This window comes from Sus scrofa, chromosome Y (assembly GCF_054392235.1).
Source record: "Sus scrofa isolate SSC_HxYL_T2T_F1_AM1 chromosome Y, Sscrofa_HxYL_maternal_Yorkshire_Landrace_v2.0, whole genome shotgun sequence".
In the NCBI taxonomy this organism is placed as follows: Eukaryota; Metazoa; Chordata; class Mammalia; order Artiodactyla; family Suidae; genus Sus; species Sus scrofa.
This window is the reverse complement of record NC_139402.1, coordinates 12,989,086-13,015,487: the sequence shown is the minus strand read 5'-3', so window position 1 is coordinate 13,015,487 and position 26,402 is coordinate 12,989,086. Positions and strand designations below refer to the sequence as shown.

General features: G+C 40.2%; 1 protein-coding gene and 1 pseudogene across 1 annotated transcript in view; one reads left to right on the top strand and one right to left on the bottom strand.

Annotated features, from left to right (window-relative positions):
- LOC146394372 (heat shock transcription factor, Y-linked-like) overlaps positions 1–26,402 on the bottom strand; it is a 455,151-nt gene that overhangs the window by 88,195 nt on the left and 340,554 nt on the right. The window lies entirely within an intron of this gene.
- On the top strand, positions 9,963–11,936 carry LOC146394374 (heat shock transcription factor, Y-linked-like; annotated as a pseudogene).

The following is a 26,402-nucleotide window of genomic DNA, read 5'->3' as shown; positions in this document are numbered from 1 at the left end:
CAAAATCACTTAACAATGTAAGCATAAGATAGGTCACCTCAAATGGCTAGAAGAGAAGAATGGCAAAACATACTCTAATGTCAACAATAAAAATGATTTTTTCTCAACATCAGTCTCCAAAGGCAACAGAAATAAAAGCAAAGATAAAGAAAGGACTCAATCAAATTGACAGGGTTTTGCACAGCAATGGGAACAATGAAATAAGATAACGATTGGAATGAGAGAAAATATAGTTTCAAATGAAGTCACTGAAGGGGCTTAATCTCTGAAATAAATGGCTTATAAAACTCAACAGCAAAAAACCTAGCAGCCAGTTGAAGAATGGGAAAAAGACCCAAAAAGATATTTATGCAAAGGATACTTGCAGATGGCTGACAGGCACATGAAAAAATGCTCAACCTCACTAATTTTTAGAGAAATGCAACTCAAAATTGCTATGAAGTACCACCTCACACCAGTCAGAAAGGCCATCATTAATAAATCCACAAATAACAAGTGCTGGAGGGGCTGTGGAGTAAAGGGAACCCTCCTGCACTGTTGGTGGGAATGTAAACTGGTACAGCCACTATGGAGAACAGTTTGGAGATACCTTAGTAATCTATACATAGAACTTCCATATGACCCCACAATCCCACTCTTGGGCATCTATCCGGACAAAACTCTACTTCAAAGAGACACATACACCCACATGTTCATTGCAGCACTACTCACAATAGCCAGGACATGGAAACAACATAAATGTCCTTCAACAGATGATTGGATTCGGAAGATGTGGTGTATATATACACAATGGAATACTACTCAGCCATAAAAAAGAATGACATAATGCCAGTTGAAGCAACATGGATGGAGCTAGAGAATCTCATCCTGAGTGAAATGAGCCAGAAAGACAAAGACAAATACCATATGATATCACTTATAACTGGAATCTAATATCCAGCACAAATGAACATTTCCTCAGAAAAGAAAATCATGGACTTGGAGAAGAGACTTGTGGCTGCGTGATGGGAGGGGGAGGGAGTGGGAGGGATCGGGAGCTTGGGCTTATCAGACACAACTTAGAATAGATTTACAAGGAGATCCTGCTGAATAGCATTGAGAACGATGTCTAGATACTCATGTTGCAACAGAAGAAAGGGTGGGGGAAAAATGTAATTGTAATGTATACATGTAAGGATAACCTGACCCCCTTGCTGTACAGTGGGAAAATAAAATAAAATAAAAGGAAATATAAATAAAATGAAAAAGATGAAAGAACCGCAAAACCTAAATTTGACTGAAGAAAGGAAATAATAAAAGCCAAAGAGGAAATCAATTAAATAGAGTTTCAAAAATGATAGACACAATCAATCAAATAAAATGCTGGTTCTTTGAAAAGGTCAACATATAGGCAAACCTCTGGCTAGTCTCATCAAAAAGATGAGAGAAATAACCCAAATAAACGAAATCAGAAATGGAAAAGTAAGTCCAATGTATAGTAAAGAAATGCAAAAAATGAAAGAATATTATGAGCAATTGTCTGTCGACAAATTTGACAACCTGGAAGAAATGGACAACTTTCTAGAGTCTTACATCCTGCCAAAAGTGAACTGAAAAGAAATAGATCAACTGAACAGAGCAATCACTAGAGACAAAATTGAATATGTTATAAAAACACTACCTACAAAAGAAATCCAGGACCAGATGGCTTCCCAGGAAAATTATACCAAACACACAAAGAGGAAATTATACACATCCTCCTTAAAATTTTTCAAAAATTGAAGAAGAAGGAACACTTCCAAAGACATCCTATGATGCCAACAGCAGCTTAATTACCACGACAGACAAAAATACCACCAAAAAAGAAAACTACAGGCCTATAAATTTGATGAATGTAGATGCAAAAAATTCTCAACAAAAGTTTAACCATCCAAATGCACAAAACATATCAGAAAGGTCACACACCATGACCAGGTGCGATTCACCCCAGGTGCACAGGGATGGTTCAACATATCAATCAGTGTCAAATCAATCAGCCATACACCACATTAACAAAAGAAAAGTCAAAAACAACATGATCATCTCAATAGATGCAGAAAAAGCATTTGACACAGTCCAACAGCCCTTCATGATAAAAACTCTTACCTAAGTAGGTATAGAGGGAACACTCCTTAACATAATTAAAGCCATTTATGACAAACCCACGGCCCATATATAATACTCAATGCAGAAAAGCTGAAAACTTTTCCACCAAAATCTAGAACAAGACAAGGATGTCCACTATCACCACTGTTATTCAACATTTTACTGGAAGGGCTAGCCACATCAATCAGACAAACCAAAGAAATGAAAGGCATCCAAGTAGGAAGAGAAGCGATAAAACTGTCACTGGATGCAGATGTCATGACACTATGTGTAGAAAACCCAAAAGACAACACAAAAACTACTTTGAACTGATCAACAAAGTCAGCAAAGTAGCAGGATATATGATCCATATTCAGAAATCAGTCACATTTCTGTATACTAATAATGAAACTTTAGAAGAGGAATACAAAAACACAATACCTTTTATAATTGCACTCCAAGAAACCAAATACCTGGGAATACACCTGAACAAGGATGTAAAGCTCTTATATGCTGAGAACTATAAAACATTAAACTAGGAAACTAAAAGAGATGTAAAGAAATGGAAAGACATTCCGTGATCCTGGGTTGGAGAAGTTAATTTTGTACAAATGGATACACTACCACCCAAAGCAATCTTCAGATTCAATACAATCCCTATCAAATGACCTATGACATTTTCACAGAACCAGAACAAACAATCCAAAACTTTGTATGGAACCACAGAAAGCCCAGAATTGCCAAAGCAGTTCTGAAGAACAAAAACCAAGCGGGAGGCATAACTTTCCCAGAGTTCATGCAATATTACAAAGCCTCAGTCATCAAGACAGTGTGGTCCTGGTACCAAAACAGAAATATAGACCAATGCAACAGACTAGAGAACCAAGAAATTAACCCAGACACCTATGGTCCAACTAATATTTGACGAAGGATGCGAGAACATAAAATGGGAAAAATACAGTCTTTTCAGCAAGCATTGCTGGGAAGCCTGAACAGCTGCATGTAAATCAATGAAACTAGAACATGCCCTCACACTACATAAGAAAATAAGCTGAAAAAAGGCGTAAAGACTTAAATATAAGAAAATCAACCATCAAAATCCTGGAAGAGAACATAGGCAAATGCTCTCTGACATCAACCTCATGGATATGTTCTCAGGTCAGTGTCCCAAAGCAATGGAATTAAGAGCAAAAGTAAGTCAATAGGACCTAATCAAACTTACAAGTTTGGCACAGAAAAGGAAACCAAAAAGAAAACGAAAAGACAACTTGCGGAATGGGAGAAAATAGACACAAATGATGCCACCGATGAGTCTTAATGTCTAGAATATACAAGCAACGTACACCACTAAACAGCAAAAACAACAACTCAATGGAAAAATTGGCAAAAGACCTGAACAGACATTTTCCCAAGGAAGATGTACAAATGGCCAACAAGCACATGAAAAAATGCTCAACATCACTGATTATTAGAGACATGAAAATGAGAACTCCCATGAGACACCACCTCTCACCGGTCTGAATGGCTGTCACTAATACATCCACAAATAACAAATGCTGGATGGGGCATGGGGATAAGGGAACCCTCCTGCACTGTTGGTGGGAATGTGAACTGGTAAAACCACTATGGAGAACAGTATGGAGGTATCTTAGAAGTCTTACATAGAACTACCATATGACCCAGCAATCCCATGTTTGCACATACATCCAGACAAAACTCTACTTAAAAAACACAGGCACTCAAATGTACATTGCATCTCTATTCACAATAGCCAAGGCATGGAAACAACCCAAATGCCCATTGACAGATGACTTGCTTAGGAAGATATGGTAGATATACAAAATGGAACACTACTCAGTCATAAAAAAGAACAAAATAATGCCATTTGTGGCAACATGGATGGAACTAGAGACTCTCATGCAGAGTGAAGTAAGTCAGAAAGAGAAAGACAGATACCGTGTGATATCATTTATATCTGGAACCTAATATAAGGCACAAATGTACTTCACGAACTTGCAGAATAGTTTTGTTATTGCCATGGGGGAGGGATTGGGTAGGTTGGGAGCTTGGGGTTAATAAATATAAACTTTGCCTCTGGAATTGATGAGTAAAGAGATCCTGCTCTGCAGCACTGGCACCTATGTCTAGTCATTTGTGATGGAGCATGACAATATGTGAAAATAGAATTTGTACATGTATGCGTAACTGGGTCAAAATTATGTACCATAGAAAAATTTATTTTGGGGAAAGAACTATTAAAATTATCATTACCATCATCAATTAAAGACTATGTAAGGGGTTTAAACATCTACACAAGTGATCTTGTTTTGTTCCATCTGTCAGAATCCCAATTTGAATCCACTGTCTCTCATTGCAATTTGAATCCACAGTTGTGGGTTCTTCATGGCTGAAGCTTTGGAATGGGAAATCTGAGGTTCCTGTTTTGTGTATTTTGGGTGTGTTGTGCATGTATGACTTTGCCAAAATTAATTCATCAAAAATCTGTAATTCTCAAAATACATAGGGTAAGTTAATTTTGGATTCGCATGAACAGGAAAATATTCAGTATTGAATTAACATTTGATGTTAAAGTTAAAATTTGTTGATTTAACTTATGTGCACAGGTCTTCAGAGTCATCAACATAAGTATAATCACATATTGTACCTAGGTTTGATAAAAGTCAAATCAGATACTGAGACTTCAGTTACGAAGAAGAGACTACAACATCACTTAAGACTATGATTGGTATTTTGGTGCTGTGCTGAAATATTCCTTCTGTACCAGGAAGCATGTGCTTTTAGAAATGATAAAAAGTCCATCCAGGAAAGTTTGATGGGTTTTTCAGTAAAGAAGGGAGGAGGAATGGAATTGCATTTTACCAGGGGAACAGAAAGTAAGTGTCTTATAGCTTAGTATTTTGAATGGAACGGTAGCAGACAGAATAATATGGATGCAGAAAGTGATGGTAGTTTTATGGGAAGTGGACAGTGAGAAAGGACTTTTGTGCTTGGTCAGAACTGACTGCATTGGGAATTCACGTTAATGAAGTAAACTAATTTTAAAGGTAAGCTAGTGCAAAACTTGAATTTAGTTTCTGTCTCTCTGTTAAAAGAAGGTTTTACTAACTTTCTTAACCTTAACTTTTGATAACAGGTTACATGAATTTGCTGGTCTTTAATTTGCATTTGCTTTTGAAATCCTTTGTTACTTTGGTTGAATGAATAAGTAATGTTAAACAATAAAGTATGACTCTATTTGATCAGGTGTTTTAAATTTTTCTTCTGTGTGTGTTTGTGTTTATATATATAAATATATATGTTATTTTTTTGCAAACTTATGAAGTGTAACTTACAGGGGACAATTTGTGCAATGAAATGTATGAACAAAATCAATAGGATTATGGCTCAAAAATTAACCCCTCATGGTCAGACTTGCCATCCTGATGCCCTTGTGTGCATGCTAACAGTCTGCCCTTAAAGCAGGGAAGTTAATATAGGTAAACAATAGGAGTTCCCATTGTGGAGCAGTGGTTAATGAATCTGACTAGGAACCATGAGGTTGCACATTCAGTCCCTGGCCTTGCTCAGTGGGTTGAGAATCCGGCATTGCTTTGAGCTATGGTGTAGGTTGCAGATGCGGCTCGGACCCCATATTGCTGTGGCTCTGGCATAGGCTGGTGGCTGTAGCTCCAATTAGACCCCTAGCCTGAGAACCACCATATGCCATGGGAACAGCTCTAGAAAAGGCAAAAAGATTAAAAAAAGGTAAACAATACCTATGAATTAAAGAGCCAGGACTATGGGAAATACAAGAGGTGACTTGGTTCTTCCTGGCTCCTAGGCAAACCCAATAATGAAGAAGAAATACTTAGGAAATGTGTTTCCCATTTTGGGGTATAACTTCTACAACTCTAAAGCGACCATATTTTCTGAAAAATGAAGATCCGTTTAGAGCAAAACCTTGTGATTCATATTCTAGTTCTGTGTTTCGAGGTTAGGGTTCACTTTCTAAAACTAACTTCCCAAAGAGTTCTTTGATGCTATGTGACAATATTTCAAAGTTTAGCTGGATTAATCAGAAAATATTCTAAGCTTGGGAAACTGATTGCTGTAATCTGCCTCTGGGAGAATATCAGATGCCCCATGATAACCAGGGGGCTAGACACTCTGGAAAAGTATCATTTAAAGGGTTGTCTCCAGGCTAGATGAAAGTTCCCTTATCAGGAATTCTTAAGCCATATATGCTCTAATAATGTGAATAAAATAACTCTGAAATTGATATTTCTCACTTAGGAAGGGCCTCTACATTGCATTGGTCTACAGAGAGAACTACTGACTTCAAAGTCACCTTATAACAAGGCCCTAATAACAAAACACCCAGGGCTGGACAAAATGAAAACACCATCAGAAGTATACCACTATCCCAAGATTGCCACACCTGACCCATGTTGTTGTTTGTTTTCCTACTGATTTAAATTGATGGGTTTCTCCCCTCCAAAGCTCTAATTATTTATGATCCTTGGTGGGATCACCTCACCTGGCAATATAATACCTGCCCTCACAAGGGCAGAAATATGATTTCATCTAATGCTAATAAAGCTCAATAAATAAGAATTGAAACTTTAGCCAATTGACATAACTTCTAATTTAATTTATTAATTATATTATTAAATCTATACTAATCTAAATATTAAGATTCCTTGTATTGGGAACACTTAAGCCATCTAGGGAAAAACAGGGTAAGAACACTGGGCAAACCAGTATAAAACTTCCTTTAAAGGTAAGAGACAGACCAATCCACCTCAACAGGGTAATACTGGTCTGTTCTGGGTGAAGCTTTTCAATTTTTACTTATGACATTACCAATTCTTCTTTCTATATAATATTTTAATGGACCACAAATATCTTATATTATTTTTGACTCCTTATCCAAAGAGGTTTTATGTTTATTTTATTTCCCCAATACATCATTATATTTTCTACTATACAGCATTGTGAGCCAGTTATACACACACGTGTACCCTATTTTCTCACATTGTCATGCTCCATCGTAAGCAAATAGACATAGTTCCCAGTGCTACACTGCAGGATCTCACTGCTCATCCATTCCAAAGGCAATAGTCTACATCAATTAACCCCAAGCTCCCACTCACTCCCACTCCCTCCCTTCTGCCTCCTGCACCCCCTTGAATCATACATCTATTCTCAAAGTCCATGTTTTTCTTTTCTGTGGAAAGCTTCATTTCCGCTGTATAGTAGCTTGCAGATATCAGTGATATCATATGGTATTTGTCTTTCTCTTTGTGAATTCCTTCTCTCAGCATGAGTGTCTCTGTGTTATTTTTATTCACTGTTTTCAGAAAATTGCTATTTCCTGCATTTCCAATGTGTGCCTGAATCCCTGAAAATGATAGACCGTTCCATGTGAGATCGGTGACCTCTAAGTATGGGAAAGTGCAACAAGAAGGAATATTTTCCTGGACCGTAATAGACTAGCAAGACAGGTGGTCCAGAGACCTTTGGCTACTCCTAACATGGCCTTGTCCAGTATTAGCACATTGAGTGGCCTATCTGTGAACTCTTGGCCAGAATGAGGAATGTTCATTCCTAGCACCATGGGATGAAATGGTCATGAAATGCCTCTCAAAACTATGGGCAAATGTATGACCATGGGGGCTTATGGCCAACTGTGACCTCAAGTATAACACCTGCCTTCAGGCATTCCCTGGAGTAAAACTTGAGCCACAGCAGCTGTTTCCCTGCAGCACCTGCTGAGCAGAGCTCAGGGAGAAGACCAGAAGAGAGGCACACGTCTTCAGACATTTCGATTTCAGGTGAGCATTTCTATGGCCCCAAATTCTTTCCTCTTCTCTCATCTAGAAATACAGAAATCATTAACCATGGCATCTGCATGGGCCGTAGGGAGAAAAGGCAGAATGGAGTAGCTGTGGGCCAGACATCCAAGGAAGACGAGGAAATATTTCAGGAGTAATTTTAGGCAAGCCTTGCCTGGCTAAGATCTTAGGGTTTATGTGCTCTGTCAGACATGATGCCACCAACACTTCTCAAAGCAGCATCAGCTGGCAGTGGCAACCTTACATTTTCAAGGTCTCCTCATACAGCAACAGAAAGGAGACAACATGCGTTATGACCAATAGCTCCTGTGATTTATGGGTTAATACCACACCAAGTGTTAAAACCTCCTCAGATAAAACGGAAGCCCTCCTTCAACAATACTGGTATCAACCTACATCCTAAACTCCTATTTAAACTCATTTTTCTTTACTTCCCAACCTCTACGGTAGCTTGTACCATGTCCATCCACCCAGTACTTGTCACCCCAGGCCAGCAGGAAGCAGATAGAGAAGAGTAGATGGTCACCCCTATCCCATATAATGGAAGGCTTGAATGACAGGTTTCCAGGAGGATGGAGACAGACCCCCATACACCCCAACCACTGCTGTTCACCTGAGAGACTTGCTGTGGACACCCCCCCCTCAGTATATGGATGCTCAAGTTGGGCAGCAAGAAACAATGACCTGTGGGAAACAACTGCCTGCAGAGCTTAACCTCTTACAGGGAGTAACTGCTCTACATCATGGGACTCAAGCCGTTACACCTTCCTTGACCTTCCCCTCCTTCTTCATTGTCCCTGCAACAGATTCCCAGCATGGACTTCAACCACGGATTCCTACCACAGGTGCTTTGTAAGCCTAACACCTCCTTGCAGTCAAGGCTGATGCCATCTAGAGCTCAGCCCCTCACTTTCTGATGCCCTAGTGAATACCAATTGGCCTTGTGAATTCCTCTCTCAGCCATCCTAATGAGAAAATATTAGGAATATTGTTTAACACACAGACTACTTACGTAGGATACACAGAAAACTCTATGTGCTAAAATCAGTGATAACAAATCACTGTCAGTTTTTAACAATGTGAAAACATTGTGTATGAATTTTAACGTATTCAATGCAATGGCATATATTATCTTCAGAATGTTGTACACCCATCACTTCTCCAGCTGTGAAATATTGGCCTCAATCCACAAGGAAATCTCATATCCCTTTGGATGGTGCTTCCCAAAATTTCCTCTCCTAACCACAGCATTTATCCCTCTTTCTATATCTCGATGGCTATAGATATTTTGCTTGATGCCCAGGGACCTTCCATGCCTTGCTTAGTGATAAAGGTTGTGTTTGTGTGTGTGTGTGTTTGTTTCCTTATTTCTTTTTTTTAATTTTTATTTTATGGACTGCACCTGGGGCATGCAGAATTTCCCAGGCCAGGGATTGAACCCAGATCACAGCGGTGACAACAACAGATTCTTAACAAGCTAGCTGCCAGGGAAATCCTGGCTAAGATTTTTCTGAATACAGATGTGGCATAGATTCTAGTTATAAACTGGGAAGTGATACATACCATATGTTTCACTTTACTGGGTTTTTTTGGTCTAATTTTCCAGGCCTTAATAACAGGCACCAAATGTGTATGTTTATAATAGGGAATTTATGTTTACTTCTGGGATGAAATGGATTTATTTATGTGATGGGTTTTCTTATTTATTAAAAAGATTCCATTGGAATGGGATTTTGCTGACCTCACTTTTGTTAGGGGGGGTTACTGTTTAAGTAAGGAGCTCATATTTTATGTTAACTGGACCAATTTCATAGGAAAGTAAGCACTGACTGAAGGTTAGGCTCCGATTGCTAGGAGACCTGTCATCTGACAGCTACTTAGCTTAGCAACCATTGTGATGCATGGGCGATTTTATCTCTGTAGGCTTACCAAAGCAGCATTTAAAACTGCAGAGTTCAAAAAGCATGCTGTTGAGAAGAGTAGCTGCAGAGAAACTAATCTGAGATGGCACATGCTCCTTCAGAAATTCAACCTGTGTCTCCTAAAGATGCACCAACTGGTTCAGAATCCTCCCTTACATCTCCATGGTGTGATAACTCAATCACTGGGGACTTGGACTTGAGGTCTCAGATTGAAGAAACGGCTTTTCGGGCTTTGTCTGAAGGCTCCCTGATAAAATAGCCATGTCGCACATTGTGTGCCTCTGAACCAGATGAAGACGGTGATTTTCTTCCTCTACCCTTTCCCAGAAAACTTTGGAAAACTGCTGAAAGTGATCACTTTAAGTCCACTTGGTGGGAAGCAAATGGAACCTTGATAGTGATAAATGAAGAACGCGTCAAGAAAGAAGTTCTGGAGAGAAAGGGTCCATTCAGAATATTTGAAACTGAGAGTATGAAAAGCTTAGTTTGACAGCTTAACCTTTATGCATTTAATAAGTTGCAAAGGAATTTTCAAAGATCTGCCTCACTAGCTGACTTTCTGGCAGAAGAAAATGAAGTCTCTGCTTGGAACAAGGCATTATGAAATTTCCAGTTACTACTTATAGAGGGAGTGTATAAGATTTTCTTTGGACATGTGCAAATATGTTCATCCATATAGGGTCAAAGTAGACCTTGAAAGTGGGATGAAGTACTGTTCCATTTTTATTATGATGATTATTTTTTGTCTTTTTGCCATTTCTTGAGCCACTCCCATGGAATATGGTGGTTCCCAGGCTAGGGGTTGAATTGGAGCTATAGCCCCTGTCCTCTGCCAGAGCCACAGCAACGTGGGATCCAAGCCACATCTACAAATGATACCTCAGCTCATGGCAACACCAGATCCTTAACCCACTGAGCAAGGCCAGGGATCAAACTCGCAAACCCATGGTTCCAAGGCGGATGCGTTAACCATTGTGCCACGACAGGAACTCCATGTTCAACATTTTTAAATTGAGGATGGCTTGGTCATAAAATATTTGGGATGATAAATCATTGACCTAGCCTCCTTGAGGCTTGTCAATGAACCTCAAAAAATGCAGGCCACAGAGCCTAATACTATTACTGTAAATATACCAGACATTTTTCCTTGAGGGCAATAGTTGGCTGTGCCCACTAAGAACATTTTTGAAAATATTAGCAATGGACGTGTATTGTTTCATATTAACTCCATATGATGCGAAGAGTCAGATATTATGGTTTCTGTCTCCTCGTGTCTTGGTTTCAAATACCATTAAATAAATTTCTCCTTGGTTTTAGCTGCAGTTCTACCATAATCCAAACTTTAAATGAGGCTGTCCTCAACTGTTGGTAAGGAGGAAAAGAAGAGTCACGTATAAAAATGCTTCTCCAGTATCGGCTTCTCTACTTCAAATTTGCAGCAAGAAACACTCTAGAACAGGGCGTAAGGTGGATAAACATAATTCTGATTTTGAAGCAGAAACTCGTGGAGAAAATGCATTTTCAACCTCCACAAATTTACATGTGCCTTTAGTAAGAAGGCCTTCTACCAGCCAGAGAATTTCTAATACAACTACCCCCATGAGAAGTGACGTTTCTTCTACATCATCAGCATCAGCAGACCACAGGACAAACTCTCGTGGATCAACATGCTACTTTAAATCAGTTGACCACGTTTCATACGCAGTCACAAAGCAGCTACTCTCCAGCAAGTGGCCACATTGTGAATTTCATTACAACTACCACTTCCATGTCTCAGTACCACCTTATTTCTCCCTTCCTGAGTGGTTATTTTGGAATGGCGATGAAGCCGTCCCCTTTTCCAACCAGATACCAGAATATACCACCAAGAGAGGGCCCTTTGTCTAACCCTCAACCAACCAACCATCCGTGGTTCCCATTGCCAATGGCCACTGATACCTCTGCTGCCTCTCTCTCAAGGCCAACACCTCCATCCTCTTCATTATTTGAACACCATCCTAATTTTGACCTATCAACAGTCTATAGATTCTGCAGGATAGTGAAGATGAACATTTAGGCTTGCAAATGTCAACAATTTCCTGCAATTCCTTTATTTCAAAAATAAACATATATGTTCATCTTCATAGTTGCAATTACTTCATTTATGAAACAATTAAGGGCTGTGTTTCTTTTTCTAAAATGATGTTTATTTTTTCTATCATAGCTTGTTTCCCATGTTCTGTCAAGTTTCTACTGTTGAGCAAAGAGACCCAGGCACACACCACCCCAATCACCCAAGACCCACACCCATACACGTATGCATCCTTTTTTTTTTTCACATAACCCTCCGTTGTGCTCCATCAAAAGTGACTAGATGTAGTTCCCATTGATTTACAGCATGATCTCATTGCATACCCACTCCACATGCAATACTTTGCACCTTTTCTAACCCCCGATTTCCAGTCCATCACAATCCTGCCGCCTCCCCTTTGGCAACCCAAACACTGTTGTCTAAGTTCATGAGTTACGTTCAGGTGGAAAGTTCCACTTGTGCCATCTGTTACTGTCCACACATATGTGATAACGTATTGTATTCGCCTTCCTCTTTCTGAGTAACTTCACTTAGCATGATCTTCTCTAATTCCAGCCATGTTGCTGCAAATGGCATTACTTTGTTCTTTTTTATGGCTGAGTCGGGGTTCCATTGTGTATATGTGTGTATATATGGAACACGCACACCACATCTTAATCCAATCTTCTCAATGGACATTTAGGTTATTTCCCTGTCTTGGCTCTTGTGGACAGTGATGCAATGAACATACATGTGCATGTGTCTTTTTCAAGGGAAGTTTGTTTTCAGCTGTATGCCCAAGAGTGGGGTTTCTGGGTCGGTCAGGTATTAGTTCTATATTTACTTTTCTGAAGTATTTCCATGGTGGTTTCCTTTATGGTTGTAACAATTGACATTCCTTTCATCAGTGTAGGAGAGTTTCCTTTTCTCCACACCCTCTCCAGCATTTTTTTTATGTGTGGACTTGTTAAAGATGGCCATTCTGACAGGTGAGAAAGGTACCTCATAGTAGTTTGTATTTTCACTTCCCTAAGAAACAATGATGTTTAGAATTTTTTATGTGCTTTCTGACCATCTGTATATATATTCTTTCGTGGAATGTCTATGCAGGTCTTTTGCCCCTATTCCATTGGGTTGTTGGCTTTTTTGTGGTTGAATTGTATAAGGTGTTTGTATATTATAGAGACTAATCCCTTCTTAGTTGCATGGTCAGAAACAATTTTCTCCCATTGTTAGTTGTCCCTTTGTCTTTTTAGTGGTTTTCAATGCCAGATTGTTTTGTGGTTTTTCCATATTTGAAAATTTGGGTAGTTAGATAGGAATATTTGACATGCCTCCTTGATGATAACGGTTTCAAAAAAGAAAATGCAACTAAGGAAAAAGACAGTGGGAGTTAAGTGATTTCTGAAATAGTCCAGGTTGTATTGAATGGATGCCTAAATTAAGATGGTAGGGAAAGAGGGGCAGAAGAAGTTCAGTTTTGAAAGGGAAAATACATATTCTTTATGTAGCATTTTCTCAGCTGCATTATACTCTGTTATTTCAAAGGGAACTTGGATCTTACCTGAAAAGATTGTCTTCATTACAAAAAAAAAAATAAATTTCATGGGGTTCCCACCATGGCTAAGAAGTTAACAAACCGAACTAGTGCTGATGAGGAAGTGGCTTCAACCCCTGGCCTCACTCAGGGGGTTTTAAAGACGCAGAGTTGCCATGAGCTGTGATCAAAGTGCAGATGTTGCTCAGTTCCAGCACTGCTATGGCTGTTTTAGGCCAGCAGACACAGCTCTGGTTTGACCCCTAGCCTGGGATCCTCCATATGCCAAATGTATGGCCCTATAAAGACAAAAAGAAAAAGGTAAGCATAAGTTAGAAAATACATTTCATACTCCAAACTACAGCATAGTTTAGCTTCCCCAGGACCCATGTCCATAAGTGCACCATAACTGCAATAATGAAGACCAATGACATAATCAGCGATTGCATCACCATCAGCACATGGTGGTAGTTTCGAATGAAACATTTACCAAACAAACAAACAAAAAACGAGGGGGTATCATTATTGCTTCAAAATCCTCAAACTCTCCAGGTTAGGTGTGCCTTTATTTCCTCCCCTTTATATTTCCTGCTGCACACTTATAAGTTGCGTTCTTGCTTTCCACAAAGAGAGGCTGAAATAATTATGCTGGTCTTTAATGCCAAACCTTAACATGGTTGACAAATCTGTTGAAGATGTAGAATCTGTCTGACTTGGCAGCTTCATGTTTCTGTTTCACCACATTTCTGGAGCCACATTCAGAAAAATTGTTTTCAGTCCTACCAGCAGTCATGTTACAATGTTTCTTGGAGTTGAAAGTACTTCTTTTTGTCTACAAAAGCAAGGCACTATTGTTGGGGAGGGCAAGGGGAGGAGGGGTGAGCCCCAAAGGAATCTCCCTGCTCACATGTGCACAGGCTCTCCGAGGGCAGGTTGCTCACTTGCTTGGGCTACAGCACCCTGGATTCATCTTGTGCAGGCTAGAGACCACCATAACCCTCTGGTTCAGGCTTAGTACAGCAGGGGCTAAGTGAAATGTAGTGCCTGTTTTGTAGACTACAGGCACCAGGGTCAAACCAAAGTATTCCTCTCAGAAACCACAGGTCACAGCCTGTGACCACAATCACCTAAGAGGTCAGAAAACAGAGATGGTGCCACAATTGAGCACCAACAACTGTTGCTCTCACACCCCTAGGATCATACTGGCCCTGCAGCTGTCACTGCCAGATACTCCAGATAGCCCCCAGATGCTTGGAAACTGTCCTTTGCCAAGGCCCTGCAACTAGGAGCAGCAGGTGCAGCACCTCCTGTGTGGGCTAAGAGGGACAGGGTGCTTCTTCCCAGCATCTACAGTTGTGAGGCAAACCACCATGGTTACCTCTGACTCCAGAGGTGGGCATGGCCTGCTACCACTTGTGGCCCTAATCATCTCCGAGGGCACCACTGAGGTCATTGTGACCAAACACTGCCTGATTTTGCTCTCACTACTCTGGGAATACACACACACCCTACTGCTGCCACTACCAAATATTCCGGTAGCTTATCATTGTGCATGAAGCTCATTATCACCCCCTCAACCTTGAAACGAGGAGTTACCTGCATCACCTCCTGCAAGTCCTTGCTGCTGCTAAGATCCCATCAATAACCAGCACTATCCCTTGCTGCCTTCTCCCTGCAAATACACTCAGCACCCTTGGCATGATAGCCTGCTCACACCAAAGAAAGAAGCAGCAAATATACAAACACCCATGCCCAAAAATACAGGGTAACCACCCAAAGAATACAAGGAGTTACCCTTGCATAGCTGTAAGCCTCCAAGTCTATTTTGGCTTCCCCAAACTGACAGGAAAAGATTAACATGGGCAAGGTGAAGAAGCTCAGGAATAACTCCCAGGCAAGGAACGGGAGAATTCATGGGAAGCAGCAAACAAGGAAACAGAACTTTGGAGGTTGAGAGGCATTGAGTTCAAAAGGGAAGTAGTGGAAATACTGAAAAAATGAAGGCTGATTATCAAGGAGTTAAGAGCAGATAAAAACATTAGTGCAGATTACTTTAGAGAGAACTACAACATATAAGGAAAAATTCAAAAAAAAAAAAATAGAAAATTCATTTGCAGAGACCCAAACTGAGCTAAAGGCACTAAAGAGCAGGATGACTAGTGCAGAGGAATGAATTAGTGACTTGGAAGATAGAATAATGCAAATTACCCAATCAGCACAGCAGACAGAAAGACAAATGAAAAAACACAAAAGAAATATAAGAGATCTATGCAATAATATAAAGCATGCCAATCTATGCATAAAAGGCATTCAAGAAGGAGAAGAAAAGAAGAGATGATTGAAAATATATTGGAAGTAATTATGCATCAAACTTTCCAAACTCTAGGAAAGAGATTTCGAGATGCAGTAATCGCAGAAGGCCCCCAACACTTTGAACCCAAATATGCCCACACCAAGACATGTTGCAATAAAAATGGCAAAAGGCGAAGACGGAGAGAGGATTCTAAAGGTAGTAAGAGAGATACAAATCATTAATTATAAGGGACCTCCCTAAACACAGGATTTCTCTACAGAAACACTACAGGCCTGAAGAAAGTTGAAATATATACTCAACTTTCCAAAAGGAAAAATCTGCAGCCTAGAATACTCTACACAGCAAATGTATCATTACTTTGTGTATGTATTTATTTTTGAATATCATTTAAAATAGAAGGGAAAATAGAGAATTTCTTCAACAAACAAAACCTAACAGAGTACATCAACATTAAAGCCATTCTTAAGGAAACAATGCAAGGGCTTCCCTAAGAAATGTAAATTAACATAGAAAAGTAAAATAAAATATAAAATAAAATAAAATATAAAATAAAATAAAATATAAAATAAAATAGCATAACATAAGTAGTAAGAAATAGGGTGGGAGAAATCCCAAGGGGAAAGTAATCACTTAAATAAGTCAGAATACAGAACTAATAAATTAATAAATACATAACTACATACATACCTACTGTAATAGTGACCATAAACTCAAGGGACAACTAAAGGACACACATGAAGATATTAATAAAGAACGTCAAAATCATAGAAGGTAGGTAAGGAAAGGAAGAAAATATAGACTCCTATTTTTAAATAAAATGTGTTCAAGCCTATATGAATACCAGGCTAAAGCTAGCAGATATAGGGAGAGTTTAGCATGCTTAAAAAAAGGGAAACCACAACTCAAAACCAAACATTACAATTCACAAAAAAACCAAAAAGAAAAGTACACAAGCATACAATAAATGGAAATCATCCAACCCAAACCAAACAACAGAAAAGGAACAAAGGAGATACAGAGCATCAACTGAAAAACACGGGGAAAGTGGCTTAAATACATCTTTCTCAAGAATTACCTTAAATGCCAATGGACTGAATACTCTGATCAATAGACACAGAGTGTCAGATTGGATAAAAAAGCAAAAACATACAAGCTGCTGTCTACAATGACTCACTTCAGAGCAATGACCTCAAGCAGATTGACATGAGGGAATGGGAAAAGATATTTCATGTCAACGGACAAGAGAGGAAAACAGGAGTTGTGCTAACCATGGCAAACAAAGTAGACTTTGAAGGGAAGGCCACAAAGAAAGATACAGAAGGATGCAATTTCAGGGAGGCAAGATGGTGGGAGAGTACTGGGACACACTTGCCCTTTCCATCATCACAATACAAATAAACACAACTACACTTAAAACAACTCAAACAGAGCAGCCACTGAATGCTGGCAGAAGAACTGAGACCTCCCAAAACGGTAAGAATCTCTTGACATAACTGGGTAGGACAACAGGAAACAAAGAGAGAGAGGGAAGGGGAATCAGGACTGGACTAGCACTCCTGAGAGGGAGCTCTGAAGGAGAAAGGGAACACATACCCTGGAAAATCGCCTAACCAATGGAAAGGTCAGCCAAGTCGGAGGGATCTCCAAGACTCCAAGAAAAACACAGCAGCATGTCTGAAACCTGGGAAGCAGAGTGAGAGCTGCACAGACCATCTGAAACACACACAGAGACACCAAAGATAGAGATGCTCCGGTGGGGGCTGGGCACCAAGTCCTAGGCTCCAGAGGTCAGTCCCTGGGAGCATGCTGGTGTGGGAGGCATGAAGAGAGCCTAAGGGATTAGATAAGCAGTTTACCTTGGGTGGAGGGAGCAATATGTGAATGGCTGGGGATTGGAAAGCCCAAATAGAGAGAACCTGGCAGAGGATCTGGACCCACAGGAGAGAGAAGGTGCCATTGTTGGCGAGGGGAGAGCAGGAGGGGAGGGTCAACATAGAAGACTCCTCGAACCACAGTGTGTGCAATTGCCCACTGGCTAATAGAGAGCAGAGCGTTACCAGCACATCTCCACTAATCCACCCCACACCCGCCCGGCCAGAAGCAAAGTGTCATCCATGACAGATTGGTGCCACCCCCTGTGCAGAGCTAACCACTGCCATGGCATTCCCAGGCAGGCCTTCCCACCCATGCAAAGCACCCCACTGCCCTTGGGCACCCTGTAAGCCCTTCCCCACATCAGGATGTGCACCACCACTGCAGCAGGAAGGGGCTATCACAACCACCCTTGGGAAGCACCCCACTGCTCCAGAGGGGACACACTGGCCCCACCATCTTTGCGAACTGCTCTGCTGATGTGGCATGTCCAGCAAGCCCTGTCAAGCCACAGGAAGGTCAACTCCATCACAGCAAGCACCAGCCACACCTGCCCTCACTCAGGAAGCTCCCCGCTGCCACAGAGCACCCGGGAAAGCCCTGAACATGTGCAGAGTGCACCTCCACCATGGCAAGCACCAGCGAGCCACACCAGGTCGAGGGAAACACCTCTCTACCATGGAGCGAACAGGCCATCACTGCCCAGGCTTGGGAAGTGCTCTGCTGCCACAGCATGCCCCAGGAAGCCCCACACAGAGGCAGGAAATGCACCCCCACCGAGATGCCCACCTGGCAGCCCCACCCAAACTCTTGAAGGGGCCTACACTGTGGAGTGAACCAGAAAGACCTGCCCTCACTTGGGAAGTGCCCTGCTGCTGTTGCACACAGGCAAGAACTGCCTGCCCAGGCTCGGGTAGTGCCCTGCTGAGGCAGAGTGAGCCAGCCAGCAACCCCAACTATCAGGAAACACATGGCTGCGAGGGATCACCAGGTAATGCCCTGCTTGGCTGTGGGGCATGCTCATCCACCATGGCAGACAAAAGACATGACTGCCCACACTCACAAGTGCCCCACTGCTGCAGAATACCACAGTGAGCCCCACTTGGTTAAGGCATTCCCCGGCCAGACCCTCCTGGCCACAGGAAGGGCATACCCACAGTGGTGTGCCCTGGCCAGCCCTGTATGCCCTCCAGAAGTGCACCACTACAACGGTGCCCCTCAGACTCTGTCAAAATACATGTGGGCTTCTCCAAACTTACAGAAATTGAAATGGAAAACACGAGCAAGAGGAAGAAGCTCAGAAAACATTCCCAGTAAAAGCAACAGGAGAATTCACCTAAAGCAGTCAACAATGAAACAGACCTCTGCAATCTGACACATTTTGAGTTCAAATGGGAGATAGTGAAACTACTGAAGGAATTAAGAGAACATATGAACAGTAATGCGGACTCCCTCAGAAAGGGGCTAAAAATATAAGGAGCAGCCATGCAAATGTAGAAAATTCACTTGCAGTGAAACAAACCGAGCCAAGGGCAGTAAAGGTCAGAATGAATAATGCAGAGGAGCAAATTAGTGACATGGATCACTGAATAAAGGAAATCGCCCAAAGAGGACAGCAGACGGAAAACCCAATGAATAAACATGAAGGCAATATGAGACCTATGGGATACTATAACGCAGGACAATCTACACATAGTAGGAATTCCAGAGGAGAAGAAAAAGAAAAGGGGATTGAACATTTATTTGAGGTAATTATCTCCAGAAAGTTTCAAATTCTAAAGGATACTGATTTCAAGATACAGGAAACACAGATATCCCCAAACACGTTGAACCCAAATGGACCCACACCAAGACGTAGTGTAATAAAAATGGCCAAAGGTAAAGAGAGGATTCTAAAGGAGGCAAGAGAAAAGCAAAGTGTCCATTATAAGGGAATCCCCCTAAGGTAAATAGCTGATTTCTATACAGAAACACTGCAAGCTGGGAGGGAGTGGCAAGAGATATTTGAAGTGCTGAAAGGAAAAAGAAATCTGCAATGTGGAATAATTTATCCATGAAGAATATGTTTAAATAGAAGGGAAACATAGCGTTTCTCCAACCACAACAACAACCACAAAATCTAAGAGTACAGAAGTACAAAATGCACTCTAAAAGAAAGAAAGTCTTCTCTAAATTTAAAAAATAAAAAGAGGAAGAACAAGGATGGAGGAAAGCAGGATTAGAGACCAGCCACATAAATAAGCCAGGATACAGATCTAATGGTGAAAAGTTTAAAAAAAAAAAAAAGACATAAAAATCCTACAATGTGGGCAAGGGGAGTAAGAAAATATATAGACTCTTTTTATTCTGCTTTTTGAATTTTATTATTGTAATGAAGTGGGTGAGCCTACATCACCATTCACCTAGAGTACACAGTTATAACAAGTGGTTATCACACTTAAAAAACAGGGCAGCCACAAATCGAAACAGAACTTTACTTTCACAAAAACTGAAAAGAGAACTACTCAAACTTAAAATAAATGGACCATCCAACCAAAGCAAATCAAACCAAAACAAAATAAAACAAAACAAAATTGGAATCATAAAAGTCCATGGCCAGATGGCTTCACAGGTGAAATCTGTCAAACATAAAAAGAGGAATCGATGCCCATCCTCCTTATGCTTTTTCAAAAGTTCGAAGAAGACGGAACATTCCAAAAGATATTCTATGATGCTACCATCACCTTAATTCCAAAACCAGACAAAGATACCACCCAAAAAGATGACTATTGGCCAATATCTTTGAAGAGTATAGATGCAAAAATTCTAAAAAATGCTTAGTCAACTGAATCCAAAAACTCATCAAAAAGATCATCCACCACAACAAGGTGGGATGCCTCCCAGGTTCACAAGGATGGTCCAGTATACAAACAGGAAGCAACATCGTACACCGTATTAACAAAAGAAAAGTCAAAAACCGTATGAACATCTCAATAGATGCAGAAAAACCATTTGACAAAGTCCAGCATCCACTCATGATAGAAACACTCACCAAAGTGGGTATTGAGGGAACATTCCTGAACATAAGCAAAGCCATTTATGACAAACACACAGCAAATACAATCCTCAATGGAGACAATTGGACAATCCTCCCACCAAAGTCTGGAACGAGAAAGGGATCCCCACTCTCAGCACTCCTATGCGGCATATTATTGGAAGTCCTAGCCACAGCAGTCAGACAAACAAAAGAAATAAATGGACTCCAAGTAGGAAGAGAAGAGCTAAACGTGTCACTGTATGCAGATGACAGGACACTATATAGAGAAAACCCCAAAGACTCAACACAAAAGCTATTTGAATGGATCAACACAGTCAGCAAAGGAGCAGGATATATGAGTCACATTCGGAAATCAGTCACGTTTCTGTATACTAAGAATGAAATCTTAGAGAAGGAATACAAGTATACAATAACTTTTAAAATTGCACCCCCAAAAATAAAATACCTAGTGATAGGCCTTTTTGAGGAGGCTAACGACCTATATAACAAGAATTATAAAATGATAATTAAGGAAGTTAAAGAAGATGTAGAGAAATGGAAAGCTATTCCATGATCCTGGGTTGGAAAAATTAACATTGTAAAAATGTCCTTTCTAAGCAGAGCCATCTAAGTATTCATTTCAATCCCTATCAAAATAGCAATGATGATTTTTACAAAAACTAGAACAAACAATCCAAAAATTTATATGGAAGCACAAAAGATCCAAAATTTCAAAAGCAATCTGGAGGAGCAAAAGCCAAGCAGGAGGCATTGACGCTCCCAGACCTCAAGCAACATTACAAAGCCACAGTCATCAAGACAGTGTGTTGCTGGTGCCACAACAGACAGAGAGACTAATGGAACAGACCAGAGAGCCCAGAAATGAACACTGACCCCTGTGATCATTTAACATTTGACATTGTAGGCCAGAACATAAAATGGGAAGGAGAGAGTCTTTTCAGCCAGAATTGCTGGGAAACCTGGACAGCTACACACAAATCAATGAACCCTCACACCTGCACAAAATTTAACTCAAAATGGATGAATGTCCTAAGTATAAGACAAGACACCTTCAATCTCCTGGAGGAGTATATAGGCAAAATATTTTCTTACATCAAGCTCATGAATATTTCCTCAGGTCAGTCTCCCAAAGCAACAGAAATAAAAGCAAAAATAAACCAATGGGACCTAATCACATGGACAACATTTTGCACAGCAAAGGAAACTAACAAAAACAAAAAGTCAACTTACAGAATGGGATAGTGCAGTTTGAAATGAAACTTACAGGGGCCTCATCTCTTAAATATACAAACAACTTATACAACTCAACAGCAAACAAACAACTCCATGGAAAAATGGGCAGAAGCCCTGCATGGACATCTTAGCAAGGAAGATATGCAGATGGCCAACAAGCACATTAAAAAAATGCTCAACATCCCTGATTAATAAAGAAATGCAAATCCAAACTCCCGCAAGATACCACCACACACCAATCGGAATGGCCATCACTGATACATCCACAAGTAACAAGCGCTAGTGGGGTTGTGGAAAAAAGAGAACCCTCCTGTACTGTTGGTGGGAATGGAAGCTGGTATAACCGCTGTGGAGAACAGTGTGGGGGTACCTTTGAAATCTATACAGAGAACTGCCACATGATCCGGCAATCCAACTCTTGTGGATATATCCAGACAAAATTTCCTTAGAAAAGACACCTGCACCTGCATGTTCACTGCATCGCGACTCACAATAGCCAATACAGGGAAATAACACAAAAGGCCATCGACAGATTACTGGACTGGGATAATATGGATATGTGTACACAGGGCAATACTACTCCCCTTAAAAAGAATGAAATAATGCCATTTGCAGCAAGATGGGGTGGAATTAGAGACCCTCATCCTGAGCGAAGTAAGGCAGAAAGAGGAAGACAAATACCACATGATGTCACTTATAATTGGTATCTGCTATACAGCACAGATGATCATTTCCACAGAAAAGAGAATCATACACCTAGAGGATAAATTCGTGCTTACCAAGCAGAGGGGGTGGGAGTGGGATGGTTTGGGAGCTTGTGGTTCATAGAGTCAGACAACTGCCTTGGGATGGATGAACAATGAGACCATGCTGGGTAGCACTGAGAACTATGTCTAGGCACTTAGGATGAAGCATGATTGTGTAAGAAAGAGAATGTATACATGTATGTGTATCTGGGTTACCATGCTATAGAGTACAAAATCGAAAGAATGCTATAAACCAGTTCTAATGGAAAAAAATGTTTATATCATTATATAAATATAAAGTAAAATAAATAGTGAAAAAGAGACCTTTTACGGACAAGATAATCTAAGATAATTTAACAAATTCTGTTAAAAAAAACTGTTTCTGAAATAAATATTAAAAATAATAATAATAATAAATAGAGATAAAAAGAAAAAAATCAATAAAACTAAGAACTGTTTTGTTGAAAAGTTAAAAAATAAAAAAAAAACATAAAAGGTAAAATTAAAAAGAAAAAAAAAAGCAAAAGCAAAGAATAAGTAAAAAGACAAAATGCTGGCCAGACTCACCGGATGAGGAAAGAAAAAAAGTGATTTAAAAAACATAAGAAATCAAAGTTCCCATCATGGCTCAGTGGTTAACGAATCTGACTAGGAACCATGAGGTTGCGGGTTTGATCCCTGGCCTTGCTCAGTGGGTTAAGGATCCGGCATTGCCATGAGCTGTGGTGTAGGTTGCAGATGCGGCTGGGATCCCGTATTGCTGTGGCTCTGGTGTAGGCCGGCAGCTACAGCTCCATTTAGTCCCCTAGCCTGGGAACCTCCATATGACAGGGGTGCAGCCCTGGGAAAGTCAAAAAGACAAAAAAAAAAAAACCAAACAAAAGCAAAAACAAACATAAAAATCCTAGGTTTGAAGAAAATAAAATGTAAGAAATGAAAAAGAAGAAATCCCAATGGATACTGCAAAAACACCCCCCCAAAAAAAACTAAGCAAATATCATAAATACTTAATTGCCAACAAATTTTAAAACCTCCTAGAAATGGACAACTTCTAGAGAGTTAAAACATGCAACAAATGAATCCAGAAGAAATAGATGATCAAATGAACAGACAGGTCACTAGAAATGAAATTGAATATGTAATAAAAACACTCCCGGCAAACAAAAGCCTAGCATCACATAGGAACAATGGTGAAATATTCCAAACATACAAGGGGAAACAGTCCTATCCTCCTAACACCTTTCCACAAGCATGACGAAGAAGAAACATTCCCAAAGATTGTCCATGAACCCAGCATCACCCTAACACCAATGCCAAAGACACTACCCAAAAGGTAAATTTTATGCCAATATCTGTGATGAAATAGAAGTAAAAATTCCCAACAAAATTTTTTCAGCCAAGTCCAACAACATGCAAAATAGGATCATACACAACGACCAAGTGGATTTTGTCCCGGGTTTGCAAGGAGGGTTCAAACTACTCAAATCAAACAATGTCACACAGTACATGAACATACGAAAAGTAAAAACCCACATGATCCTCTCAATAGATGCAGCAAAAGCATTCGACAACGTCCAACATCCATTCATGACCAAACCTCTTACCAAAGTGGGTATTTGAGAAATATATCTTAACATGATAAAAGCCATTTATGACAAACCCACAGCCAACATACTCCTCAAAGGAAAAAAGCTGAAAGCCTCTGCACTAAACTCTGAAACGAGGCAAGAAGGCCCATTCTCACCACTTTTATTCAACCTACTATTGGAAGTGCTAGGCACAGCAATGAGACAAACAAAATACATCAAACGTGTCCAAACTGGCAGAGAAGAGGCAAAATATTCACTACGGGCTGATGACAAGATGCAATCTATAGGAAATCCTAAGGCGGCCACACCAAAACTACTCAAACTGACCCACCAATTTGGCAAAATAGCAGGATACAAAATTAGCATTCGGTAATTGGTTGCCCTTTGGGCTACTCTCAATAAACTCTTGGCAAAAGAATAAAAAATACCATATTTTGAAAAATGCACCCCGAAAATTTAAAGACCGAGGAATAAACTGGACCAAGGAGGTGAAAGATTATAAGCTGAACTGTAAGAAATTAAAGAAGATTCAAATAAAGGGACAGAGAGTCCATGATCCAGGTTTGGAAGAATTAATATTATTAAAAAGCAATAGTGTGCAATGAAATCTACGGATTCAATGACATCGCTAACAGAAGACACCTGACATTGTAACAGAACTAGGACAAAGGGAAAATTCAAAAATTGATATGGAACCATGTAAAACCCAGAATTGCCAGAGCAATCCTGAGGGGGGCAAAAAATAAACAAATAAATAAAAACAAAGTAGGAGGCATAACTCTCCTAGACATCAGGCAATTTTTCAGAGCCACAGTAATCAAGACACTGTGGTACTGGTACCAAAACAGACCTACAGACCAATGGCACAACATAGGGACCCCAGGAATAAAGTCACAACCCCGCATTCCATTAATCTTTGACAAAAGTGGCAAGAATGTAAAGTAGGAAAAAGACAGCTTGTTTTCACCAGCTGGGGCTGGGGAAACTGGACAGATGCATGCAAATCAATGAAACTGGAATACACCCTCACACCATGTACAAAAATAAACTTCAAGTGGCTTAAAGATTTAAACATAAGGTAGGACACCATCAGACTCCAAGAAGAACCACAGGCAAAACATACTCTGACATCAACAATAAAAAATGTTTCCTCAAGGGCAGTCTCCCAAGGAAACAGAAATAAAAGCAAAAGTAAACAAAGGACTCAATCAAATTGACAAGCTTTTGCACAGCAAAGGAAACAATGAAAAAAAACAACCATTGGAATGAGAGAAAACACTTTCCAATGATGCCACTGAGAGGGCTTAATCTCTGAAATAAATGACTTAGAAAACTCAACAGCAAAAAACCTACCAGCCAGTTGAAGAATGGGAAAAAGACTCGAAGAGATATTTATCCAAAGGATACCTGCAAATGGCCGATAGGCACATGAAAAAATGCTCGACCTCACTAATTTTTAGAGAAATGCAACTCAAAATTACTATGAAGTACCACCTCACACCTGTCAGAATGGCCAGCATTAGCAAGTCAATAAATAAAAAGTTCTAGAGAGGGTGTGGAGAAAAGTGAGCCCAGCTGCACTGTTAGCTGGAAAGTAAATTGGGACAACCACTATGCAGATCAGTATGGTTGTGCATTAGAAAACTAAATATAGAACTACCCTATGGCCCAACGATACCACTCTGGGGCATGTACCCAGATAACTCTTTCCTTGAAAGATATACATGGACTGGAAAGTTCATTTTAGCACTATTCACAATATGCAAGACATAGAAACAACGTAAATTTCCATTGACTGAAGAGTACATTAAAAAGATGTGGTACATATTCACAATGGGAAACTACTGAGTCCAGAAGAACAAAGTTATGCCATTTGCAGCACCAAGGGTGGAACTAGAGATGCTCATACTAAGTGAAGTAGGTCAGAAAGGAAGAAACAAATACCATTTGATATCACCAATCTGGAAATGAATAAATGGCACCAATGAAACATCTAGGGAAAAGAAATGCATGCACTTGGAGAACAGATTTGGGGTTGTCAAGGGGGAGGGGGAAGGAGTGGGACAGACTTGAAGTCTGGGGTTGAGAGATGAAAACTCTTGCATTTGGAGTGGATAAGGAATGGGATCCTGCTGTTTAGCCCA